The following is a 27,275-nucleotide window of genomic DNA, read 5'->3' on the forward strand; positions in this document are numbered from 1 at the left end:
AACGTTATACGTTATAAGGTAATAGTATATAACGTTATACGTAATAACGTAGTGCTTCATAACGTTATACGTTATAACGTAATGCTACATAACGTTATACTTTATAAGGTAACAGTATATAACGTTATACGTTATAACGTAATGCTACATAACGTTATACGTTATAACGTAATGCTACATAACGTTATACTTTATAAGGTAACAGTATATAACGTTATACGTTATAACGTAATGCTACATAACGTTATACGTTATAAGGTAACAGTATATAACGTTATACGTTAGAACGTAATGCTACATAACGTTATACGTTATAACGTAATGCTACATAACGTTATACGTTATAAGGTAATAGTATATAACGGTATACGTTATAACGTAATAGTATATAACGTTATACGTTATAAGGTAATAGTATATAACGTTATACGTTATAACGTAATGCTACATAACGTTATACGTTATAACGTAATGCTACATAGCGTTATACGTTATAACGTAATGCTACATAACGTTATACGTTATAAGGTAACAGTATATAACGTTATACGTTATAACGTAGTGCTACATAACGTTATACGTTATAACGTAACAGTATATAACGTTATACGTTATAACGTAATAGTATATAACGTTATACGTTATAAGGTAATAGTATATAACGTTATACGTTATAACGTAATGCTACATAACGTTATACGTTATCAGGTAATAGTATATAACGTTATACGTAATAACGTAGTGCTTCATAACGTTATACGTTATAACGTAATGCTACATAACGTTATACTTTAGAAGGTAACAGTATATAACGTTATACGTTATAACGTAATGCTACATAACGTTATACGTTACAACGTAATGCTACATAACGTTATACGTTATAACGTAATGCTACATAACGTTATACGTTATAACGTAATGCTACATAACGTTATACGTTATAACGTAATGCTACATAGCGTTATACGTTATAACGTAATGCTACATAACGTTATACGTTATAAGGTAACAGTACATAACGTTATACGTCATAACGTAATGCTACATAACGTTATACATTATAAGGTAATAGTATATAACGTTATACGTTATAACGTAATGCTACATAACGTTATACGTTATAAGGTAATAGTATATAACGTTATACGTAATAACGTAGTGCTTCATAACGTTATACGTTATAACGTAATGCTACATAACGTTATACGTTATAAGGTAATAGTATATAACGTTATACGTTATAACGTAATGCTACATAACGTTATACGTTATAAGGTAATAGTATATAACGTTATACGTAATAACGTAGTGCTTCATAACGTTATACGTTATAACGTAATGCTACATAACGTTATACGTTATAAGGTAACAGTATATAACGTTATACGTTATAACGTAATGCTACATAACGTTATACTTTATAAGGTAACAGTATATAACGTTATACGTTATAACGTAATGCTACATAACGTTATACTTTATAAGGTAACAGTATATAACGTTATACGTTATAACGTAATGCTACATAACGTTATACGTTATAAGGTAATAGTATATAACGTTATACGTAATAACGTAGTGCTACATAACGTTATGAGTTATAAGTTTATAGTATATAACGTTATACGTAATAACGTAGTGCTACATAACGTTATACGTTATAAGGTAATAGTATATAACGGTATACGTTATAACGTAATAGTATATAACGTTATACGTTATAACGTAATGCTACATAACGTTATACGTTATAAGGTTATAGTATATAACGATATACGTTATAACGTAATGCGACATAACGATATACGTTATAAGGTAACAGTACATAACGTTATTCGTTATAACGTAATGCTACATAACGTTATACGTTATAAGGTAACAGTACATAACGTTATACGTTATAACGTAATGCTACATAGCGTTATACGTTATAACGTAATGCTACATAACGTTATACGTTATAAGGTAACAGTATATAACGTTATACGTTATAACGTAATGCTACATAACGTTATACGTCATAACGTAATGCTACATAACGTTATACGTTGTAACGTAATGCTACATAGCGTTATACGTTATAACGTAATGCAACATAACATTATACGTTATAAGGTAACAGTACATAACGTTATACGTTATAACGTAATGCTACATAACGTTATACGTTATAAGGTAATAGTATATAACGTTATAGGTAATAACGTAGTGCTTCATAACGTCATACGTTATAACGTAATGCCACATAACGTTATACTTTATAAGGTAACAGTATATAACGTTATACGTTATAACGTAATGCTACATAACGTTATACGTTATAACGTAATGCTACATAACGTTATACGTTATAACGTAATGCTACATAACGTTATACGTTATAACGTAATGCTACATAGCGTTATACGTTATAATGTAATGCTACATAACGTTATACGTTATAAGGTAACAGTACATAACGTTATACGTTATAACGTAATGCTACATAACGTTATACGTTATAAGGTAATAGTATATAACGTTATACGTAATAACGTAGTGCTACATAACGTTATAAGTTATAGGTTTATAGTATATAACGTTATACGTAATAACGTAGTGCTACATAACGTTATACGTTATAAGGTAATAGTATATAACGGTATACGTTATAACGTAATAGTATATAACGTTATACGTAATAACGTAGTGCTTCATAACGTTATACTTTATAAGGTAACAGTATATAACGTTATACGTTATAACGTAATGCTACATAACGTTATACTTTATAAGGTAACAGTATATAACGTTATACGTTATAACGTAATGCTACATAACGTTATACGTTATAACGTGATGCTACATAGCGTTATACGTTATAACGTAATGCTACATAACGTTATACGTTGTAAGGTAACAGTACATAACGTTATACGTTATAACGTAATGCTACATAGCGTTATACGTTATAACGTAATGCTACATAACGTTATACGTTATAAGGTAACAGTACATAACGTTATACGTTATAACGTAATGCTACATAACGTTATACTTTATAAGGTAACAGTATATAACGTTATACGTTATAACGTAATGCTACATAACGTTATACGTTATAACGTGATGCTACATAGCGTTATACGTTATAACGTAATGCTACATAACGTTATACGTTATAAGGTAACAGTACATAACGTTATACGTTATAACGTAATGCTACATAGCGTTATACGTTATAACGTAATGCTACATAACGTTATACGTTATAAGGTAACAGTATATAACGTTATACGTTATAACGTAATGCTACATAACGTTATACGTTATAACGTGATGCTACATAGCGTTATACGTTATAACGTAATGCTACATAACGTTATACGTTATAAGGTAACAGTACATAACGTTATACGTTATAACGTAATGCTACATAACGTTATACGTTATAAGGTAATAGTATATAACGTTATACGTAATAACGTAGTGCTTCATAACGTTATACGTTATAACGTAATGCTACATAACGTTATACTTTATAAGGTAACAGTATATAACGTTATACGTTATAACGTAATGCTACATAACGTTATACTTTATAAGGTAACAGTATATAACGTTATACGTTATAACGTAATGCTACATAACATTATACGTTATAAGGTAACAGTATATAACGTTATACGTTAGAACGTAATGCTACATAACGTTATACGTTATAACGTAATGCTACATAACGTTATACGTTATAAGGTAATAGTATATAACGGTATACGTTATAACGTAATAGTATATAACGTTATACGTTATAAGGTAATAGTATATAACGTTATACGTTATAACGTAATGCTACATAACGTTATACGTTATAACGTAATGCTACATAGCGTTATACGTTATAACGTAATGCTACATAACGTTATACGTTATAAGGTAACAGTATATAACGTTATACGTTATAACGTAGTGCTACATAACGTTATACGTTATAACGTAACAGTATATAACGTTATACGTTATAACGTAATAGTATATAACGTTATACGTTATAAGGTAATAGTATATAACGTTATACGTTATAACGTAATGCTACATAACGTTATACGTTATCAGGTAATAGTATATAACGTTATACGTAATAACGTAGTGCTTCATAACGTTATACGTTATAACGTAATGCTACATAACGTTATACTTTAGAAGGTAACAGTATATAACGTTATACGTTATAACGTAATGCTACATAACGTTATACGTTACAACGTAATGCTACATAACGTTATACGTTATAACGTAATGCTACATAACGTTATACGTTATAACGTAATGCTACATAACGTTATACGTTATAACGTAATGCTACATAGCGTTATACGTTATAACGTAATGCTACATAACGTTATACGTTATAAGGTAACAGTACATAACGTTATACGTCATAACGTAATGCTACATAACGTTATACATTATAAGGTAATAGTATATAACGTTATACGTTATAACGTAATGCTACATAACGTTATACGTTATAAGGTAATAGTATATAACGTTATACGTAATAACGTAGTGCTTCATAACGTTATACGTTATAACGTAATGCTACATAACGTTATACGTTATAAGGTAATAGTATATAACGTTATACGTTATAACGTAATGCTACATAACGTTATACGTTATAAGGTAATAGTATATAACGTTATACGTAATAACGTAGTGCTTCATAACGTTATACGTTATAACGTAATGCTACATAACGTTATACGTTATAAGGTAACAGTATATAACGTTATACGTTATAACGTAATGCTACATAACGTTATACTTTATAAGGTAACAGTATATAACGTTATACGTTATAACGTAATGCTACATAACGTTATACTTTATAAGGTAACAGTATATAACGTTATACGTTATAACGTAATGCTACATAACGTTATACGTTATAAGGTAATAGTATATAACGTTATACGTAATAACGTAGTGCTACATAACGTTATGAGTTATAAGTTTATAGTATATAACGTTATACGTAATAACGTAGTGCTACATAACGTTATACGTTATAAGGTAATAGTATATAACGGTATACGTTATAACGTAATAGTATATAACGTTATACGTTATAACGTAATGCTACATAACGTTATACGTTATAAGGTTATAGTATATAACGATATACGTTATAACGTAATGCGACATAACGATATACGTTATAAGGTAACAGTACATAACGTTATTCGTTATAACGTAATGCTACATAACGTTATACGTTATAAGGTAACAGTACATAACGTTATACGTTATAACGTAATGCTACATAGCGTTATACGTTATAACGTAATGCTACATAACGTTATACGTTATAAGGTAACAGTATATAACGTTATACGTTATAACGTAATGCTACATAACGTTATACGTTATAACGTAATGCTACATAGCGTTATACGTTATAACGTAATGCTACATAACGTTATACGTTACAACGTAATGCTACATAACGTTATACGTTATAACGTAATGCTACATAACGTTATACGTTATAACGTAATGCTACATAACGTTATACGTTATAACGTAATGCTACATAGCGTTATACGTTATAACGTAATGCTACATAACGTTATACGTTATAAGGTAACAGTACATAACGTTATACGTCATAACGTAATGCTACATAACGTTATACATTATAAGGTAATAGTATATAACGTTATACGTTATAACGTAATGCTACATAACGTTATACGTTATAAGGTAATAGTATATAACGTTATACGTAATAACGTAGTGCTTCATAACGTTATACGTTATAACGTAATGCTACATAACGTTATACGTTATAAGGTAATAGTATATAACGTTATACGTTATAACGTAATGCTACATAACGTTATACGTTATAAGGTAATAGTATATAACGTTATACGTAATAACGTAGTGCTTCATAACGTTATACGTTATAACGTAATGCTACATAACGTTATACGTTATAAGGTAACAGTATATAACGTTATACGTTATAACGTAATGCTACATAACGTTATACTTTATAAGGTAACAGTATATAACGTTATACGTTATAACGTAATGCTACATAACGTTATACTTTATAAGGTAACAGTATATAACGTTATACGTTATAACGTAATGCTACATAACGTTATACGTTATAAGGTAATAGTATATAACGTTATACGTAATAACGTAGTGCTACATAACGTTATGAGTTATAAGTTTATAGTATATAACGTTATACGTAATAACGTAGTGCTACATAACGTTATACGTTATAAGGTAATAGTATATAACGGTATACGTTATAACGTAATAGTATATAACGTTATACGTTATAACGTAATGCTACATAACGTTATACGTTATAAGGTTATAGTATATAACGATATACGTTATAACGTAATGCGACATAACGATATACGTTATAAGGTAACAGTACATAACGTTATTCGTTATAACGTAATGCTACATAACGTTATACGTTATAAGGTAACAGTACATAACGTTATACGTTATAACGTAATGCTACATAGCGTTATACGTTATAACGTAATGCTACATAACGTTATACGTTATAAGGTAACAGTATATAACGTTATACGTTATAACGTAATGCTACATAACGTTATACGTCATAACGTAATGCTACATAACGTTATACGTTGTAACGTAATGCTACATAGCGTTATACGTTATAACGTAATGCAACATAACATTATACGTTATAAGGTAACAGTACATAACGTTATACGTTATAACGTAATGCTACATAACGTTATACGTTATAAGGTAATAGTATATAACGTTATAGGTAATAACGTAGTGCTTCATAACGTCATACGTTATAACGTAATGCCACATAACGTTATACTTTATAAGGTAACAGTATATAACGTTATACGTTATAACGTAATGCTACATAACGTTATACGTTATAACGTAATGCTACATAACGTTATACGTTATAACGTAATGCTACATAACGTTATACGTTATAACGTAATGCTACATAGCGTTATACGTTATAATGTAATGCTACATAACGTTATACGTTATAAGGTAACAGTACATAACGTTATACGTTATAACGTAATGCTACATAACGTTATACGTTATAAGGTAATAGTATATAACGTTATACGTAATAACGTAGTGCTACATAACGTTATAAGTTATAGGTTTATAGTATATAACGTTATACGTAATAACGTAGTGCTACATAACGTTATACGTTATAAGGTAATAGTATATAACGGTATACGTTATAACGTAATAGTATATAACGTTATACGTAATAACGTAGTGCTTCATAACGTTATACTTTATAAGGTAACAGTATATAACGTTATACGTTATAACGTAATGCTACATAACGTTATACTTTATAAGGTAACAGTATATAACGTTATACGTTATAACGTAATGCTACATAACGTTATACGTTATAACGTGATGCTACATAGCGTTATACGTTATAACGTAATGCTACATAACGTTATACGTTGTAAGGTAACAGTACATAACGTTATACGTTATAACGTAATGCTACATAGCGTTATACGTTATAACGTAATGCTACATAACGTTATACGTTATAAGGTAACAGTACATAACGTTATACGTTATAACGTAATGCTACATAACGTTATACTTTATAAGGTAACAGTATATAACGTTATACGTTATAACGTAATGCTACATAACGTTATACGTTATAACGTGATGCTACATAGCGTTATACGTTATAACGTAATGCTACATAACGTTATACGTTATAAGGTAACAGTACATAACGTTATACGTTATAACGTAATGCTACATAGCGTTATACGTTATAACGTAATGCTACATAACGTTATACGTTATAAGGTAACAGTATATAACGTTATACGTTATAACGTAATGCTACATAACGTTATACGTTATAACGTGATGCTACATAGCGTTATACGTTATAACGTAATGCTACATAACGTTATACGTTATAAGGTAACAGTACATAACGTTATACGTTATAACGTAATGCTACATAACGTTATACGTTATAAGGTAATAGTATATAACGTTATACGTAATAACGTAGTGCTTCATAACGTTATACGTTATAACGTAATGCTACATAACGTTATACTTTATAAGGTAACAGTATATAACGTTATACGTTATAACGTAATGCTACATAACGTTATACGTTATAACGTAATGCTACATAACGTTATACTTTATAAGGTAACAGTATATAACGTTATACGTTATAACGTAATGCTACATAACATTATACGTTATAAGGTAACAGTATATAACGTTATACGTTAGAACGTAATGCTACATAACGTTATACGTTATAACGTAATGCTACATAACGTTATACGTTATAAGGTAATAGTATATAACGGTATACGTTATAACGTAATAGTATATAACGTTATACGTTATAAGGTAATAGTATATAACGTTATACGTTATAACGTAATGCTACATAACGTTATACGTTATAACGTAATGCTACATAGCGTTATACGTTATAACGTAATGCTACATAACGTTATACGTTATAAGGTAACAGTATATAACGTTATACGTTATAACGTAGTGCTACATAACGTTATACGTTATAACGTAACAGTATATAACGTTATACGTTATAACGTAATAGTATATAACGTTATACGTTATAAGGTAATAGTATATAACGTTATACGTAATAACGTAGTGCTTCATAACGTTATACTTTATAAGGTAACAGTATATAACGTTATACGTTATAACGTAATGCTACATAACGTTATACGTTATAAGGTAATAGTATATAACGTTATACGTAATAACGTAGTGCTTCATAACGTTATACGTTATAACGTAATGCTACATAACGTTATACGTTATAAGGTAACAGTATATAACGTTATACGTTATAACGTAATGCTACATAACGTTATACTTTATAAGGTAACAGTATATAACGTTATACGTTATAACGTAATGCTACATAACGTTATACTTTATAAGGTAACAGTATATAACGTTATACGTTATAACGTAATGCTACATAACGTTATACGTTATAAGGTAATAGTATATAACGTTATACGTAATAACGTAGTGCTACATAACGTTATGAGTTATAAGTTTATAGTATATAACGTTATACGTAATAACGTAGTGCTACATAACGTTATACGTTATAAGGTAATAGTATATAACGGTATACGTTATAACGTAATAGTATATAACGTTATACGTTATAACGTAATGCTACATAACGTTATACGTTATAAGGTTATAGTATATAACGATATACGTTATAACGTAATGCGACATAACGATATACGTTATAAGGTAACAGTACATAACGTTATTCGTTATAACGTAATGCTACATAACGTTATACGTTATAAGGTAACAGTACATAACGTTATACGTTATAACGTAATGCTACATAGCGTTATACGTTATAACGTAATGCTACATAACGTTATACGTTATAAGGTAACAGTATATAACGTTATACGTTATAACGTAATGCTACATAACGTTATACGTCATAACGTAATGCTACATAACGTTATACGTTGTAACGTAATGCTACATAGCGTTATACGTTATAACGTAATGCAACATAACATTATACGTTATAAGGTAACAGTACATAACGTTATACGTTATAACGTAATGCTACATAACGTTATACGTTATAAGGTAATAGTATATAACGTTATAGGTAATAACGTAGTGCTTCATAACGTCATACGTTATAACGTAATGCCACATAACGTTATACTTTATAAGGTAACAGTATATAACGTTATACGTTATAACGTAATGCTACATAACGTTATACGTTATAACGTAATGCTACATAACGTTATACGTTATAACGTAATGCTACATAACGTTATACGTTATAACGTAATGCTACATAGCGTTATACGTTATAATGTAATGCTACATAACGTTATACGTTATAAGGTAACAGTACATAACGTTATACGTTATAACGTAATGCTACATAACGTTATACGTTATAAGGTAATAGTATATAACGTTATACGTAATAACGTAGTGCTACATAACGTTATAAGTTATAGGTTTATAGTATATAACGTTATACGTAATAACGTAGTGCTACATAACGTTATACGTTATAAGGTAATAGTATATAACGGTATACGTTATAACGTAATAGTATATAACGTTATACGTAATAACGTAGTGCTTCATAACGTTATACTTTATAAGGTAACAGTATATAACGTTATACGTTATAACGTAATGCTACATAACGTTATACTTTATAAGGTAACAGTATATAACGTTATACGTTATAACGTAATGCTACATAACGTTATACGTTATAACGTGATGCTACATAGCGTTATACGTTATAACGTAATGCTACATAACGTTATACGTTGTAAGGTAACAGTACATAACGTTATACGTTATAACGTAATGCTACATAGCGTTATACGTTATAACGTAATGCTACATAACGTTATACGTTATAAGGTAACAGTACATAACGTTATACGTTATAACGTAATGCTACATAACGTTATACTTTATAAGGTAACAGTATATAACGTTATACGTTATAACGTAATGCTACATAACGTTATACGTTATAACGTGATGCTACATAGCGTTATACGTTATAACGTAATGCTACATAACGTTATACGTTATAAGGTAACAGTACATAACGTTATACGTTATAACGTAATGCTACATAGCGTTATACGTTATAACGTAATGCTACATAACGTTATACGTTATAAGGTAACAGTATATAACGTTATACGTTATAACGTAATGCTACATAACGTTATACGTTATAACGTGATGCTACATAGCGTTATACGTTATAACGTAATGCTACATAACGTTATACGTTATAAGGTAACAGTACATAACGTTATACGTTATAACGTAATGCTACATAACGTTATACGTTATAAGGTAATAGTATATAACGTTATACGTAATAACGTAGTGCTTCATAACGTTATACGTTATAACGTAATGCTACATAACGTTATACTTTATAAGGTAACAGTATATAACGTTATACGTTATAACGTAATGCTACATAACGTTATACGTTATAACGTAATGCTACATAACGTTATACTTTATAAGGTAACAGTATATAACGTTATACGTTATAACGTAATGCTACATAACATTATACGTTATAAGGTAACAGTATATAACGTTATACGTTAGAACGTAATGCTACATAACGTTATACGTTATAACGTAATGCTACATAACGTTATACGTTATAAGGTAATAGTATATAACGGTATACGTTATAACGTAATAGTATATAACGTTATACGTTATAAGGTAATAGTATATAACGTTATACGTTATAACGTAATGCTACATAACGTTATACGTTATAACGTAATGCTACATAGCGTTATACGTTATAACGTAATGCTACATAACGTTATACGTTATAAGGTAACAGTATATAACGTTATACGTTATAACGTAGTGCTACATAACGTTATACGTTATAACGTAACAGTATATAACGTTATACGTTATAACGTAATAGTATATAACGTTATACGTTATAAGGTAATAGTATATAACGTTATACGTTATAACGTAATGCTACATAACGTTATACGTTATCAGGTAATAGTATATAACGTTATACGTAATAACGTAGTGCTTCATAACGTTATACGTTATAACGTAATGCTACATAACGTTATACTTTAGAAGGTAACAGTATATAACGTTATACGTTATAACGTAATGCTACATAACGTTATACGTTACAACGTAATGCTACATAACGTTATACGTTATAACGTAATGCTACATAACGTTATACGTTATAACGTAATGCTACATAACGTTATACGTTATAACGTAATGCTACATAGCGTTATACGTTATAACGTAATGCTACATAACGTTATACGTTATAAGGTAACAGTACATAACGTTATACGTCATAACGTAATGCTACATAACGTTATACATTATAAGGTAATAGTATATAACGTTATACGTTATAACGTAATAGTATATAACGTTATACGTTATAAGGTAATAGTATATAACGTTATACGTTATAACGTAATGCTACATAACGTTATACGTTATAACGTAATGCTACATAGCGTTATACGTTATAACGTAATGCTACATAACGTTATACGTTATAAGGTAACAGTATATAACGTTATACGTTATAACGTAGTGCTACATAACGTTATACGTTATAACGTAACAGTATATAACGTTATACGTTATAACGTAATAGTATATAACGTTATACGTTATAAGGTAATAGTATATAACGTTATACGTTATAACGTAATGCTACATAACGTTATACGTTATCAGGTAATAGTATATAACGTTATACGTAATAACGTAGTGCTTCATAACGTTATACGTTATAACGTAATGCTACATAACGTTATACTTTAGAAGGTAACAGTATATAACGTTATACGTTATAACGTAATGCTACATAACGTTATACGTTACAACGTAATGCTACATAACGTTATACGTTATAACGTAATGCTACATAACGTTATACGTTATAACGTAATGCTACATAACGTTATACGTTATAACGTAATGCTACATAGCGTTATACGTTATAACGTAATGCTACATAACGTTATACGTTATAAGGAAACAGTACATAACGTTATACGTCATAACGTAATGCTACATAACGTTATACATTATAAGGTAATAGTATATAACGTTATACGTTATAACGTAATGCTACATAACGTTATACGTTATAAGGTAATAGTATATAACGTTATACGTAATAACGTAGTGCTTCATAACGTTATACGTTATAACGTAATGCTACATAACGTTATACGTTATAAGGTAATAGTATATAACGTTATACGTTATAACGTAATGCTACATAACGTTATACGTTATAAGGTAATAGTATATAACGTTATACGTAATAACGTAGTGCTTCATAACGTTATACGTTATAACGTAATGCTACATAACGTTATACGTTATAAGGTAACAGTATATAACGTTATACGTTATAACGTAATGCTACATAACGTTATACTTTATAAGGTAACAGTATATAACGTTATACGTTATAACGTAATGCTACATAACGTTATACTTTATAAGGTAACAGTATATAACGTTATACGTTATAACGTAATGCTACATAACGTTATACGTTATAAGGTAATAGTATATAACGTTATACGTAATAACGTAGTGCTACATAACGTTATGAGTTATAAGTTTATAGTATATAACGTTATACGTAATAACGTAGTGCTACATAACGTTATACGTTATAAGGTAATAGTATATAACGGTATACGTTATAACGTAATAGTATATAACGTTATACGTTATAACGTAATGCTACATAACGTTATACGTTATAAGGTTATAGTATATAACGATATACGTTATAACGTAATGCGACATAACGATATACGTTATAAGGTAACAGTACATAACGTTATTCGTTATAACGTAATGCTACATAACGTTATACGTTATAAGGTAACAGTACATAACGTTATACGTTATAACGTAATGCTACATAGCGTTATACGTTATAACGTAATGCTACATAACGTTATACGTTATAAGGTAACAGTATATAACGTTATACGTTATAACGTAATGCTACATAACGTTATACGTCATAACGTAATGCTACATAACGTTATACGTTGTAACGTAATGCTACATAGCGTTATACGTTATAACGTAATGCAACATAACATTATACGTTATAAGGTAACAGTACATAACGTTATACGTTATAACGTAATGCTACATAACGTTATACGTTATAAGGTAATAGTATATAACGTTATAGGTAATAACGTAGTGCTTCATAACGTCATACGTTATAACGTAATGCCACATAACGTTATACTTTATAAGGTAACAGTATATAACGTTATACGTTATAACGTAATGCTACATAACGTTATACGTTATAACGTAATGCTACATAACGTTATACGTTATAACGTAATGCTACATAACGTTATACGTTATAACGTAATGCTACATAGCGTTATACGTTATAATGTAATGCTACATAACGTTATACGTTATAAGGTAACAGTACATAACGTTATACGTTATAACGTAATGCTACATAACGTTATACGTTATAAGGTAATAGTATATAACGTTATACGTAATAACGTAGTGCTACATAACGTTATAAGTTATAGGTTTATAGTATATAACGTTATACGTAATAACGTAGTGCTACATAACGTTATACGTTATAAGGTAATAGTATATAACGGTATACGTTATAACGTAATAGTATATAACGTTATACGTTATAACGTAATGCTACATAACGTTATACGTTATAAGGTTATAGTATATAACGATATACGTTATAACGTAATGCGACATAACGATATACGTTATAAGGTAACAGTACATAACGTTATACGTTATAACGTAATGCTACATAACGTTATACGTTATAAGGTAATAGTATATAACGTTATACGTAATAACGTAGTGCTACATAACGTTATACGGTATAACGTAATGCTACATAACGTTATACGTTATAACGTAATGCTACATAGCGTTATACGTTATAACGTAATGCTACATAACGTTATACGTTATAAGGTAACAGTACATAACGTTATACGTTATAACGTAATGCTACATAACGTTATACGTTATAAGGTAATAGTATATAACGTTATACGTAATAACGTAGTGCTACATAACGTTATACGTTATAACGTAATGCTACATAACGTTATACGTAATAACGTAGTGCTTCATAACGTTATACGTTATAACGTAATGCTACATAACGTTATACTTTAGAAGGTAACAGTATATAACGTTATACGTTATAACGTAATGCTACATAACGTTATACGTTACAACGTAATGCTACATAACGTTATACGTTATAACGTAATGCTACATAACGTTATACGTTACAACGTAATGCTACATAACGTTATACGTTATAACGTAATGCTACATAACGTTATACGTTATAACGTAATGCTACATAGCGTTATACGTTATAACGTAATGCTACATAACGTTATACGTTATAAGGTAACAGTACATAACGTTATACGTCATAACGTAATGCTTCATAACGTTATACATTATAAGGTAATAGCATATAACGTTATACGTAATAACGTAGTGCTTCATAACGTTATACGTTATAACGTAATGCTACATAACGTTATACTTTATAAGGTAACAGTATATAACGTTATACGTTATAACGTAATGCTACATAACGTTATACTTTATAAGGTAACAGTATATAACGTTATACGTTATAACGTAATGCTACATAACGTTATACTTTATAAGGTAACAGTATATAACGTTATACGTAATAACGTAGTGCTACATAACGTTATGAGTTATAAGTTTATAGTATATAACGTTATACGTAATAACGTAGTGCTACATAACGTTATACGTTATAAGGTAATAGTATATAACGGTATACGTTATAATGTAATAGTATATAACGTTATACGTTATAACGTAATGCTACATAACGTTATACGTTATAAGGTTATAGTATATAACGATATACGTTATAACGTAATGCGACATAACGATATACGTTATAAGGTAACAGTACATAACGTTATTCGTTATAACGTAATGCTACATAACGTTATACGTTATAAGGTAACAGTACATAACGTTATACGTTATAACGTAATGCTACATAGCGTTATACGTTATAACGTAATGCTACATAACGTTATACGTTATAAGGTAACAGTATATAACGTTATACGTTATAACGTAATGCTACATAACGTTATACGTCATAACGTAATGCTACATAACGTTATACGTTGTAACGTAATGCTACATAGCGTTATACGTTATAACGTAATGCAACATAACATTATACGTTATAAGGTAACAGTACATAACGTTATACGTTATAACGTAATGCTACATAACGTTATACGTTATAAGGTAATAGTATATAACGTTATAGGTAATAACGTAGTGCTTCATAACGTTATACGTTATAACGTAATGCCACATAACGTTATACTTTATAAGGTAACAGTATATAACGTTATACGTTATAACGTAATGCTACATAACGTTATACGTTATAACGTAATGCTACATAACGTTATACGTTATAACGTAATGCTACATAACGTTATACGTTATAACGTAATGCTACATAGCGTTATACGTTATAATGTAATGCTACATAACGTTATAAGTTATAGGTTTATAGTATATTACGTTATACGTAATAACGTAGTGCTACATAACGTTATACGTTATAAGGTAATAGTATATAACGGTATACGTTATAACGTAATAGTATATAACGTTATACGTTATAACGTAATGCTACATAACGTTATACGTTATAAGGTTATAGTATATAACGATATACGTTATAACGTAATGCGACATAACGATATACGTTATAAGGTAACAGTACATAACGTTATACGTTATAACGTAATGCTACATAACGTTATACGTTATAAGGTAACAGTACATAACGTTATACGTTATAACGTAATGCTACATAGCGTTATACGTTATAACGTAATGCTACATAACGTTATACGTTATAAGGTAACAATATAAGGTAATAGTATATAACGTTATACGTAATAACGTAGTGCTACATAACGTTATAAGTTATAAGTTTATAGTATATAACGTTATACGTAATAACGTAGTGCTACATAACGTTATACGTTATAAGGTAATAGTATATAACGGTATACGTTATAACGTAATAGTATATAACGTTATACGTTATAACGTAATGCTACATAACGTTATACGTTATAACGTAATGCTACATAGCGTTATACGTTATAACGTAATGCTACATAACGTTATACGTTATAAGGTAACAGTATATAACGTTATACGTTATAACGTAATGCTACATAACGTTATACGTCATAACGTAATGCTACATAACGTTATACGTTGTAACGTAATGCTACATAGCGTTATACGTTATAACGTAATGCAACATAACATTATACGTTATAAGGTAACAGTACATAACGTTATACGTTATAACGTAATGCTACATAACGTTATACGTTATAAGGTAATAGTATATAACGTTATACGTAATAACGTAGTGCTTCATAACGTTATACGTTATAACGTAATGCTACATAACGTTATACTTTATAAGGTAACCGTATATAACGTTATACGTTATAACGTAATGCTACATAACGTTATACGTTATAACGTAATGCTACATAACGTTATACGTTATAACGTAATGCTACATAACGTTATACGTTATAACGTAATGCTACATAACGTTATACGTTATAACGTAATGCTACATAGCGTTATACGTTATAATGTAATGCTACATAACGTTATACGTTATAAGGTAATAGTATATAACGTTATACGTAATAACGTAGTGCTACATAACGTTATAAGTTATAAGGTAACAGTATTTAACGTATAACGATATAAGGTAATAGTATATAACGTTTTACGTTATGAGGTAATAGTATATAACGTTTATACTATATAACGTTATACGTAATAACGTAGTGCTACATAACGTTATACGTTATAAGGTAATAGTATATAACGGTATACGTTATAACGTAATAGTATATAACGTTATACGTTATAACGTAATGCTACATAACGTTATACGTTATAAGGTTATAGTATATAACGATATACGTTATAACGTAATGCGACATAACGATATACGTTATAAGGTAACAGTACATAACGTTATACGTTATAACGTAATGCAACATAACGTTATACGTTATGAGGTAACAGTATATAACGTTATACGTTATAACGTAGTGCTACATAACGTTATACGTTATAAGGTAACAGTATATAACGTTATACGTTAGAACGTAATGCTACATAACGTTATACGTTATAACGTAATGCTACATAACGTTATACGTTATAAGGTAATAGTATATAACGGTATACGTTATAACGTAATAGTATATAACGTTATACGTTATAAGGTAATAGTATATAACGTTATACGTTATAACGTAATGCTACATAACGTTATACGTTATAACGTAATGCTACATAGCGTTATACGTTATAACGTAATGCAACATAACGTTATACGTTATAAGGTAACAGTATATAACGTTATACGTTATAACGTAGTGCTACATAACGTTATACGTTATAAGGTAACAGTATTTAACGTTATACGTTATAAGGTAATAGTATATAACGTTATACGTAATAACGTAGTGCTTCATAACGTTATACGTTATAACGTACTAGTATACAACGTTATACGTTATAACGTAATGCTACATAATGTTATACGTTATATGGTACTAGTATATAACGTATAACGTTATACGGAATCAGTATTTAACGTATAACGATATAAGGTAATAGTATATAACGTTATACGTTATAACGTAATGCTACATAACGTTATACGTTATAAGGTAACAGTACATAACGTTATACTTTATACCGTAATGCTACATAACGTTATACGTTATAAGGTAATAGTATATAACGTTATACGTAATAACGTAGTGCTTCATAACGTTATACGTTATAACGTAATGCTACATAACGTTATACTTTATAAGGTAACAGTATATAACGTTATACGTTATAACGTAATGCTACATAACGTTATACGTTATAACGTAATGCTACATAACGTTATACGTTATAACGTAATGCTACATAACGTTATACGTTATAACGTAATGCTACATAGCGTTATACGTTATAACGTAATGCTACATAACGTTATACGTTATAAGGTAACAGTACATAACGTTATACGTTATAACGTAATGCTACATAACGTTATACGTTATAAGGTAATAGTATATAACGTTATACGTAATAACGTAGTGCTACATAACGTTATACGTTATAACGTAATGCTACATAACGTTATACGTTATAACGTAATGCTACATAACGTTATACGATATAAGGTAATAGTATATAACGTTATACGTTAGAACGTAATGCTACATAACGTTATACGTTATAACGTAATGCTACATAACGTTATACGTTATAAGGTAATAGTATATAACGGTATACGTTATAACGTAATGCTTCGTAACGTTATACGTTATATGGTAATAGTATACACCGTCATACGTTATCAGGTAATAGTATATAACGTTATACCTCATATCGTAATAGTATATAACGTTATACGTTATAAGGTAACAGTACATAACGTTATACGTTATAACGTAATGCTACATAACGTTATACGTTATAACGTAATGCTACATAACGTTAGACGTTATAAGGTAATAGTATATAACGTTATACGTTATAACGTAATGCTACATAATGTTATACGTTATAAGGTAATAGTATTTAACGTATAACTTTATAAGGTAACAGTATTTAACGTATAACGATATAAGGTAATAGTATATAACGTTTTACGTTATGAGGTAATAGTATATAACGTTATACGTTATAACGTAATGCTACATAACGTTATACGTTATAACGTAATGCTACATAGCGTTATACGTTATAACGTAATGCTACATAACGTTATACGTTATAAGGTAACAATATATAACGTTATACGTTATAACGTAATGCTACATAACGTTATACGTCATAACGTAATGCTACATAACGTTATACGTTGTAACGTAATGCTACATAGCGTTATACGTTATAACGTAATGCTACATAACATTATACGTTATAAGGTAACAGTACATAACGTTATACGTAATAACGTAGTGCTTCATAACGTTATACTTTATAAGGTAACAGTATATAACGTTATACGTTATAAAGTAATGCTACATAACGTTATACTTTATAAGGTAACAGTATATAACGTTATACGTTATAACGTAATGCTACATAACGTTATACGTTATAACGTGATGCTACATAGCGTTATACGTTATAACGTAATGCTACATAACGTTATACGTTATAAGGTAACAGTACATAACGTTATACGTTATAACGTAATGCTACATAGCGTTATACGTTATAACGTAATGCTACATAACGTTATACGTTATAAGGTAACAGTACATAACGTTATACGTTATAACGTAATGCTACATAACGTTATACTTTATAAGGTAACAGTATATAACGTTATACGTTATAACGTAATGCTACATAACGTTATACGTTATAACGTGATGCTACATAGCGTTATACGTTATAACGTAATGCTACATAACGTTATACGTTATAAGGTAACAGTACATAACGTTATACGTTATAACGTAATGCTACATAGCGTTATACGTTATAACGTAATGCTACATAACGTTATACGTTATAAGGTAACAGTACATAACGTTATACGTTATAACGTAATGCTACATAACGTTATACGTTATAAGGTAATAGTATATAACGTTATACGTTATAACGTAATGCTACATAGCGTTATACGTTATAACGTAATGCTACATAACGTTATACGTTATAAGGTAACAGTACATAACGTTATACGTTATAACGTAATGCTACATAACGTTATACGTTATAAGGTAATAGTATATAACGTTATACGTAATAACGTAGTGCTTCATAACGTTATACGTTATAACGTAATGCTACATAACGTTATACTTTATAAGGTAACAGTATATAACGTTATACGTTATAACGTAATGCTACATAACGTTATACGTTATAACGTAATGCTACATAACGTTATACTTTATAAGGTAACAGTATATAACGTTATACGTTATAACGTAATGCTACATAACGTTATACGTTATAACGTAATGCTACATAACGTTATACTTTATAAGGTAACAGTATATAACGTTATACGTTATAACGTAATGCTACATAACGTTATACGTTATAACGTGATGCTACATAGCGTTATACGTTATAACGTAATGCTACATAACGTTATACGTTATAAGGTAACAGTACATAACGTTATACGTTATAACGTAATGCTACATAACGTTATACGTTATACGGTAATAGTATATAACGTTATACGTAATAACGTAGTGCTTCATAACGTTATACGTTATAACGTAATGCTACATAACGTTATACTTTATAAGGTAACAGTATATAACGTTATACGTTATAACGTAATGCTACATAACGTTATACTTTATAAGGTAACAGTATATAACGTTATACGTTATAACGTAATGCTACATAACGTTATACGTTATAACGTGATGCTACATAGCGTTATACGTTATAACGTAATGCTACATAACGTTATACGTTATAACGTAATGCTACATAACGTTATACGATATAAGGTAATAGTATATAACGTTATACGTTAGAACGTAATGCTACATAACGTTATACGTTATAACGTAATGCTACATAACGTTATACGTTATAAGGTAATAGTATATAACGGTATACGTTATAACGTAATGCTTCGTAACGTTATACGTTATATGGTAATAGTATACACCGTCATACGTTATCAGGTAATAGTATATAACGTTATACCTCATATCGTAATAGTATATAACGTTATACGTTATAAGGTAACAGTACATAACGTTATACGTTATAACGTAATGCTACATAACGTTATACGTTATAACGTAATGCTACATAACGTTAGACGTTATAAGGTAATAGTATATAACGTTATACGTTATAACGTAATGCTACATAATGTTATACGTTATAAGGTAATAGTATTTAACGTATAACTTTATAAGGTAACAGTATTTAACGTATAACGATATAAGGTAATAGTATATAACGTTTTACGTTATGAGGTAATAGTATATAACGTTATACGTTATAACGTAATGCGACATAACGATATACGTTATAAGGTAACAGTACATAACGTTATACGTTATAACGTAATGCAACATAACGTTATACGTTATGAGGTAACAGTATATAACGTTATACGTTATAACGTAGTGCTACATAACGTTATACGTTATAAGGTAACAGTATTTAACGTATAACGATATAAGGTAATAGTATATAACGTTTTACGTTATGAGGTAATAGTATATAACGTTTATACTATATAACGTTATACGTAATAACGTAGTGCTACATAACGTTATACGTTATAAGGTAATAGTATATAACGGTATACGTTATAACGTAATAGTATATAACGTTATACGTTATAACGTAATGCTACATAACGTTATACGTTATAAAGTTATAGTATATAACGATATACGTTATAACGTAATGCGACATAACGATATACGTTATAAGGTAACAGTACATAACGTTATACGTTATAACGTAATGCAACATAACGTTATACGTTATGAGGTAACAGTATATAACGTTATACGTTATAACGTAGTGCTACATAACGTTATACGTTATAAGGTAACAGTATATAACGTTATACGTTAGAACGTAATGCTACATAACGTTATACGTTATAACGTAATGCTACATAACGTTATACGTTATAAGGTAATAGTATATAACGGTATACGTTATAACGTAATAGTATATAACGTTATACGTTATAAGGTAATAGTATATAACGTTATACGTTATAACGTAATGCTACATAACGTTATACGTTATAACGTAATGCTACATAGCGTTATACGTTATAACGTAATGCAACATAACGTTATACGTTATAAGGTAACAGTATATAACGTTATACGTTATAACGTAGTGCTACATAACGTTATACGTTATAAGGTAACAGTATTTAACGTTATACGTTATAAGGTAATAGTATATAACGTTATACGTAATAACGTAGTGCTTCATAACGTTATACGTTATAACGTACTAGTATACAACGTTATACGTTATAACGTAATGCTACATAATGTTATACGTTATATGGTACTAGTATATAACGTATAACGTTATACGGAATCAGTATTTAACGTATAACGATATAAGGTAATAGTATATAACGTTATACGTTATAACGTAATGCTACATAACGTTATACGTTATAAGGTAACAGTACATAACGTTATACTTTATACCGTAATGCTACATAACGTTATACGTTATAAGGTAATAGTATATAACGTTGTACGTAATAACGTAGTGCTTCTTAACGTTATACGTTATAACGTAATGCTACATAACGTTATACTTTATAAGGTAACAGTATATAACGTTATACGTTATAACGTAATGCTACATAACGTTATACGTTATAACGTAATGCTACATAACGTTATACGTTATAACGTAATGCTACATAACGTTATACGTTATAACGTAATGCTACATAGCGTTATACGTTATAACGTAATGCTACATAACGTTATACGTTATAAGGTAACAGTACATAACGTTATACGTTATAACGTAATGCTACATAACGTTATACGTTATAAGGTAATAGTATATAACGTTATACGTAATAACGTAGTGCTACATAACGTTATACGTTATAACGTAATGCTACATAACGTTATACGTTATAACGTAATGCTACATAACGTTATACGATATAAGGTAATAGTATATAACGTTATACGTTAGAACGTAATGCTACATAACGTTATACGTTATAACGTAATGCTACATAACGTTATACGTTATAAGGTAATAGTATATAACGGTATACGTTATAACGTAATGCTTCGTAACGTTATACGTTATATGGTAATAGTATACACCGTCATACGTTATCAGGTAATAGTATATAACGTTATACCTCATATCGTAATAGTATATAACGTTATACGTTATAAGGTAACAGTACATAACGTTATACGTTATAACGTAATGCTACATAACGTTATACGTTATAACGTAATGCTACATAACGTTAGACGTTATAAGGTAATAGTATATAACGTTATACGTTATAACGTAATGCTACATAATGTTATACGTTATAAGGTAATAGTATTTAACGTATAACTTTATAAGGTAACAGTATTTAACGTATAACGATATAAGGTAATAGTATATAACGTTTTACGTTATGAGGTAATAGTATATAACGTTATACGTTATAACGTAATGCTACATAACGTTATACGTTATAACGTAATGCTACATAGCGTTATACGTTATAACGTAATGCTACATAACGTTATACGTTATAAGGTAACAATATATAACGTTATACGTTATAACGTAATGCTACATAACGTTATACGTCATAACGTAATGCTACATAACGTTATACGTTGTAACGTAATGCTACATAGCGTTATACGTTATAACGTAATGCTACATAACATTATACGTTATAAGGTAACAGTACATAACGTTATACGTAATAACGTAGTGCTTCATAACGTTATACTTTATAAGGTAACAGTATATAACGTTATACGTTATAACGTAATGCTACATAACGTTATACTTTATAAGGTAACAGTATATAACGTTATACGTTATAACGTAATGCTACATAACGTTATACGTTATAACGTGATGCTACATAGCGTTATACGTTATAACGTAATGCTACATAACGTTATACGTTATAAGGTAACAGTACATAACGTTATACGTTATAACGTAATGCTACATAGCGTTATACGTTATAACGTAATGCTACATAACGTTATACGTTATAAGGTAACAGTACATAACGTTATACGTTATAACGTAATGCTACATAACGTTATACTTTATAAGGTAACAGTATATAACGTTATACGTTATAACGTAATGCTACATAACGTTATACGTTATAACGTGATGCTACATAGCGTTATACGTTATAACGTAATGCTACATAACGTTATACGTTATAAGGTAACAGTACATAACGTTATACGTTATAACGTAATGCTACATAGCGTTATACGTTATAACGTAATGCTACATAACGTTATACGTTATAAGGTAACAGTATATAACGTTATACGTTATAACGTAATGCTACATAACGTTATACGTTATAACGTGATGCTACATAGCGTTATACGTTATAACGTAATGCTACATAACGTTATACGTTATAAGGTAACAGTACATAACGTTATACGTTATAACGTAATGCTACATAACGTTATACGTTATAAGGTAATAGTATATAACGTTATACGTAATAACGTAGTGCTTCATAACGTTATACGTTATAACGTAATGCTACATAACGTTATACTTTATAAGGTAACAGTATATAACGTTATACGTTATAACGTAATGCTACATAACGTTATACGTTATAACGTAATGCTACATAACGTTATACTTTATAAGGTAACAGTATATAACGTTATACGTTATAACGTAATGCTACATAACGTTATACGTTATAACGTAATGCTACATAACGTTATACTTTATAAGGTAACAGTATATAACGTTATACGTTATAACGTAATGCTACATAACGTTATACGTTATAACGTGATGCTACATAGCGTTATACGTTATAACGTAATGCTACATAACGTTATACGTTATAAGGTAACAGTACATAACGTTATACGTTATAACGTAATGCTACATAACGTTATACGTTATACGGTAATAGTATATAACGTTATACGTAATAACGTAGTGCTTCATAACGTTATACGTTATAACGTAATGCTACATAACGTTATACTTTATAAGGTAACAGTATATAACGTTATACGTTATAACGTAATGCTACATAACGTTATACTTTATAAGGTAACAGTATATAACGTTATACGTTATAACGTAATGCTACATAACGTTATACGTTATAACGTGATGCTACATAGCGTTATACGTTATAACGTAATGCTACATAACGTTATACGTTATAACGTAATGCTACATAACGTTATACGATATAAGGTAATAGTATATAACGTTATACGTTAGAACGTAATGCTACATAACGTTATACGTTATAACGTAATGCTACATAACGTTATACGTTATAAGGTAATAGTATATAACGGTATACGTTATAACGTAATGCTTCGTAACGTTATACGTTATATGGTAATAGTATACACCGTCATACGTTATCAGGTAATAGTATATAACGTTATACCTCATATCGTAATAGTATATAACGTTATACGTTATAAGGTAACAGTACATAACGTTATACGTTATAACGTAATGCTACATAACGTTATACGTTATAACGTAATGCTACATAACGTTAGACGTTATAAGGTAATAGTATATAACGTTATACGTTATAACGTAATGCTACATAATGTTATACGTTATAAGGTAATAGTATTTAACGTATAACTTTATAAGGTAACAGTATTTAACGTATAACGATATAAGGTAATAGTATATAACGTTTTACGTTATGAGGTAATAGTATATAACGTTATACGTTATAACGTAATGCTACATAACGTTATACGTTATAACGTAATGCTACATAGCGTTATACGTTATAACGTAATGCTACATAACGTTATACGTTATAAGGTAACAATATATAACGTTATACGTTATAACGTAATGCTACATAACGTTATACGTCATAACGTAATGCTACATAACGTTATACGTTGTAACGTAATGCTACATAGCGTTATACGTTATAACGTAATGCTACATAACATTATACGTTATAAGGTAACAGTACATAACGTTATACGTAATAACGTAGTGCTTCATAACGTTATACTTTATAAGGTAACAGTATATAACGTTATACGTTATAACGTAATGCTACATAACGTTATACTTTATAAGGTAACAGTATATAACGTTATACGTTATAACGTAATGCTACATAACGTTATACGTTATAACGTGATGCTACATAGCGTTATACGTTATAACGTAATGCTACATAACGTTATACGTTATAAGGTAACAGTACATAACGTTATACGTTATAACGTAATGCTACATAGCGTTATACGTTATAACGTAATGCTACATAACGTTATACGTTATAAGGTAACAGTACATAACGTTATACGTTATAACGTAATGCTACATAACGTTATACTTTATAAGGTAACAGTATATAACGTTATACGTTATAACGTAATGCTACATAACGTTATACGTTATAACGTGATGCTACATAGCGTTATACGTTATAACGTAATGCTACATAACGTTATACGTTATAAGGTAACAGTACATAACGTTATACGTTATAACGTAATGCTACATAGCGTTATACGTTATAACGTAATGCTACATAACGTTATACGTTATAAGGTAACAGTATATAACGTTATACGTTATAACGTAATGCTACATAACGTTATACGTTATAACGTGATGCTACATAGCGTTATACGTTATAACGTAATGCTACATAACGTTATACGTTATAAGGTAACAGTTCATAACGTTATACGTTATAACGT

Source organism: Bombus fervidus, chromosome 19 (assembly GCF_041682495.2).
Source record: "Bombus fervidus isolate BK054 chromosome 19, iyBomFerv1, whole genome shotgun sequence".
Taxonomy (NCBI): Eukaryota; Metazoa; Arthropoda; class Insecta; order Hymenoptera; family Apidae; genus Bombus; species Bombus fervidus.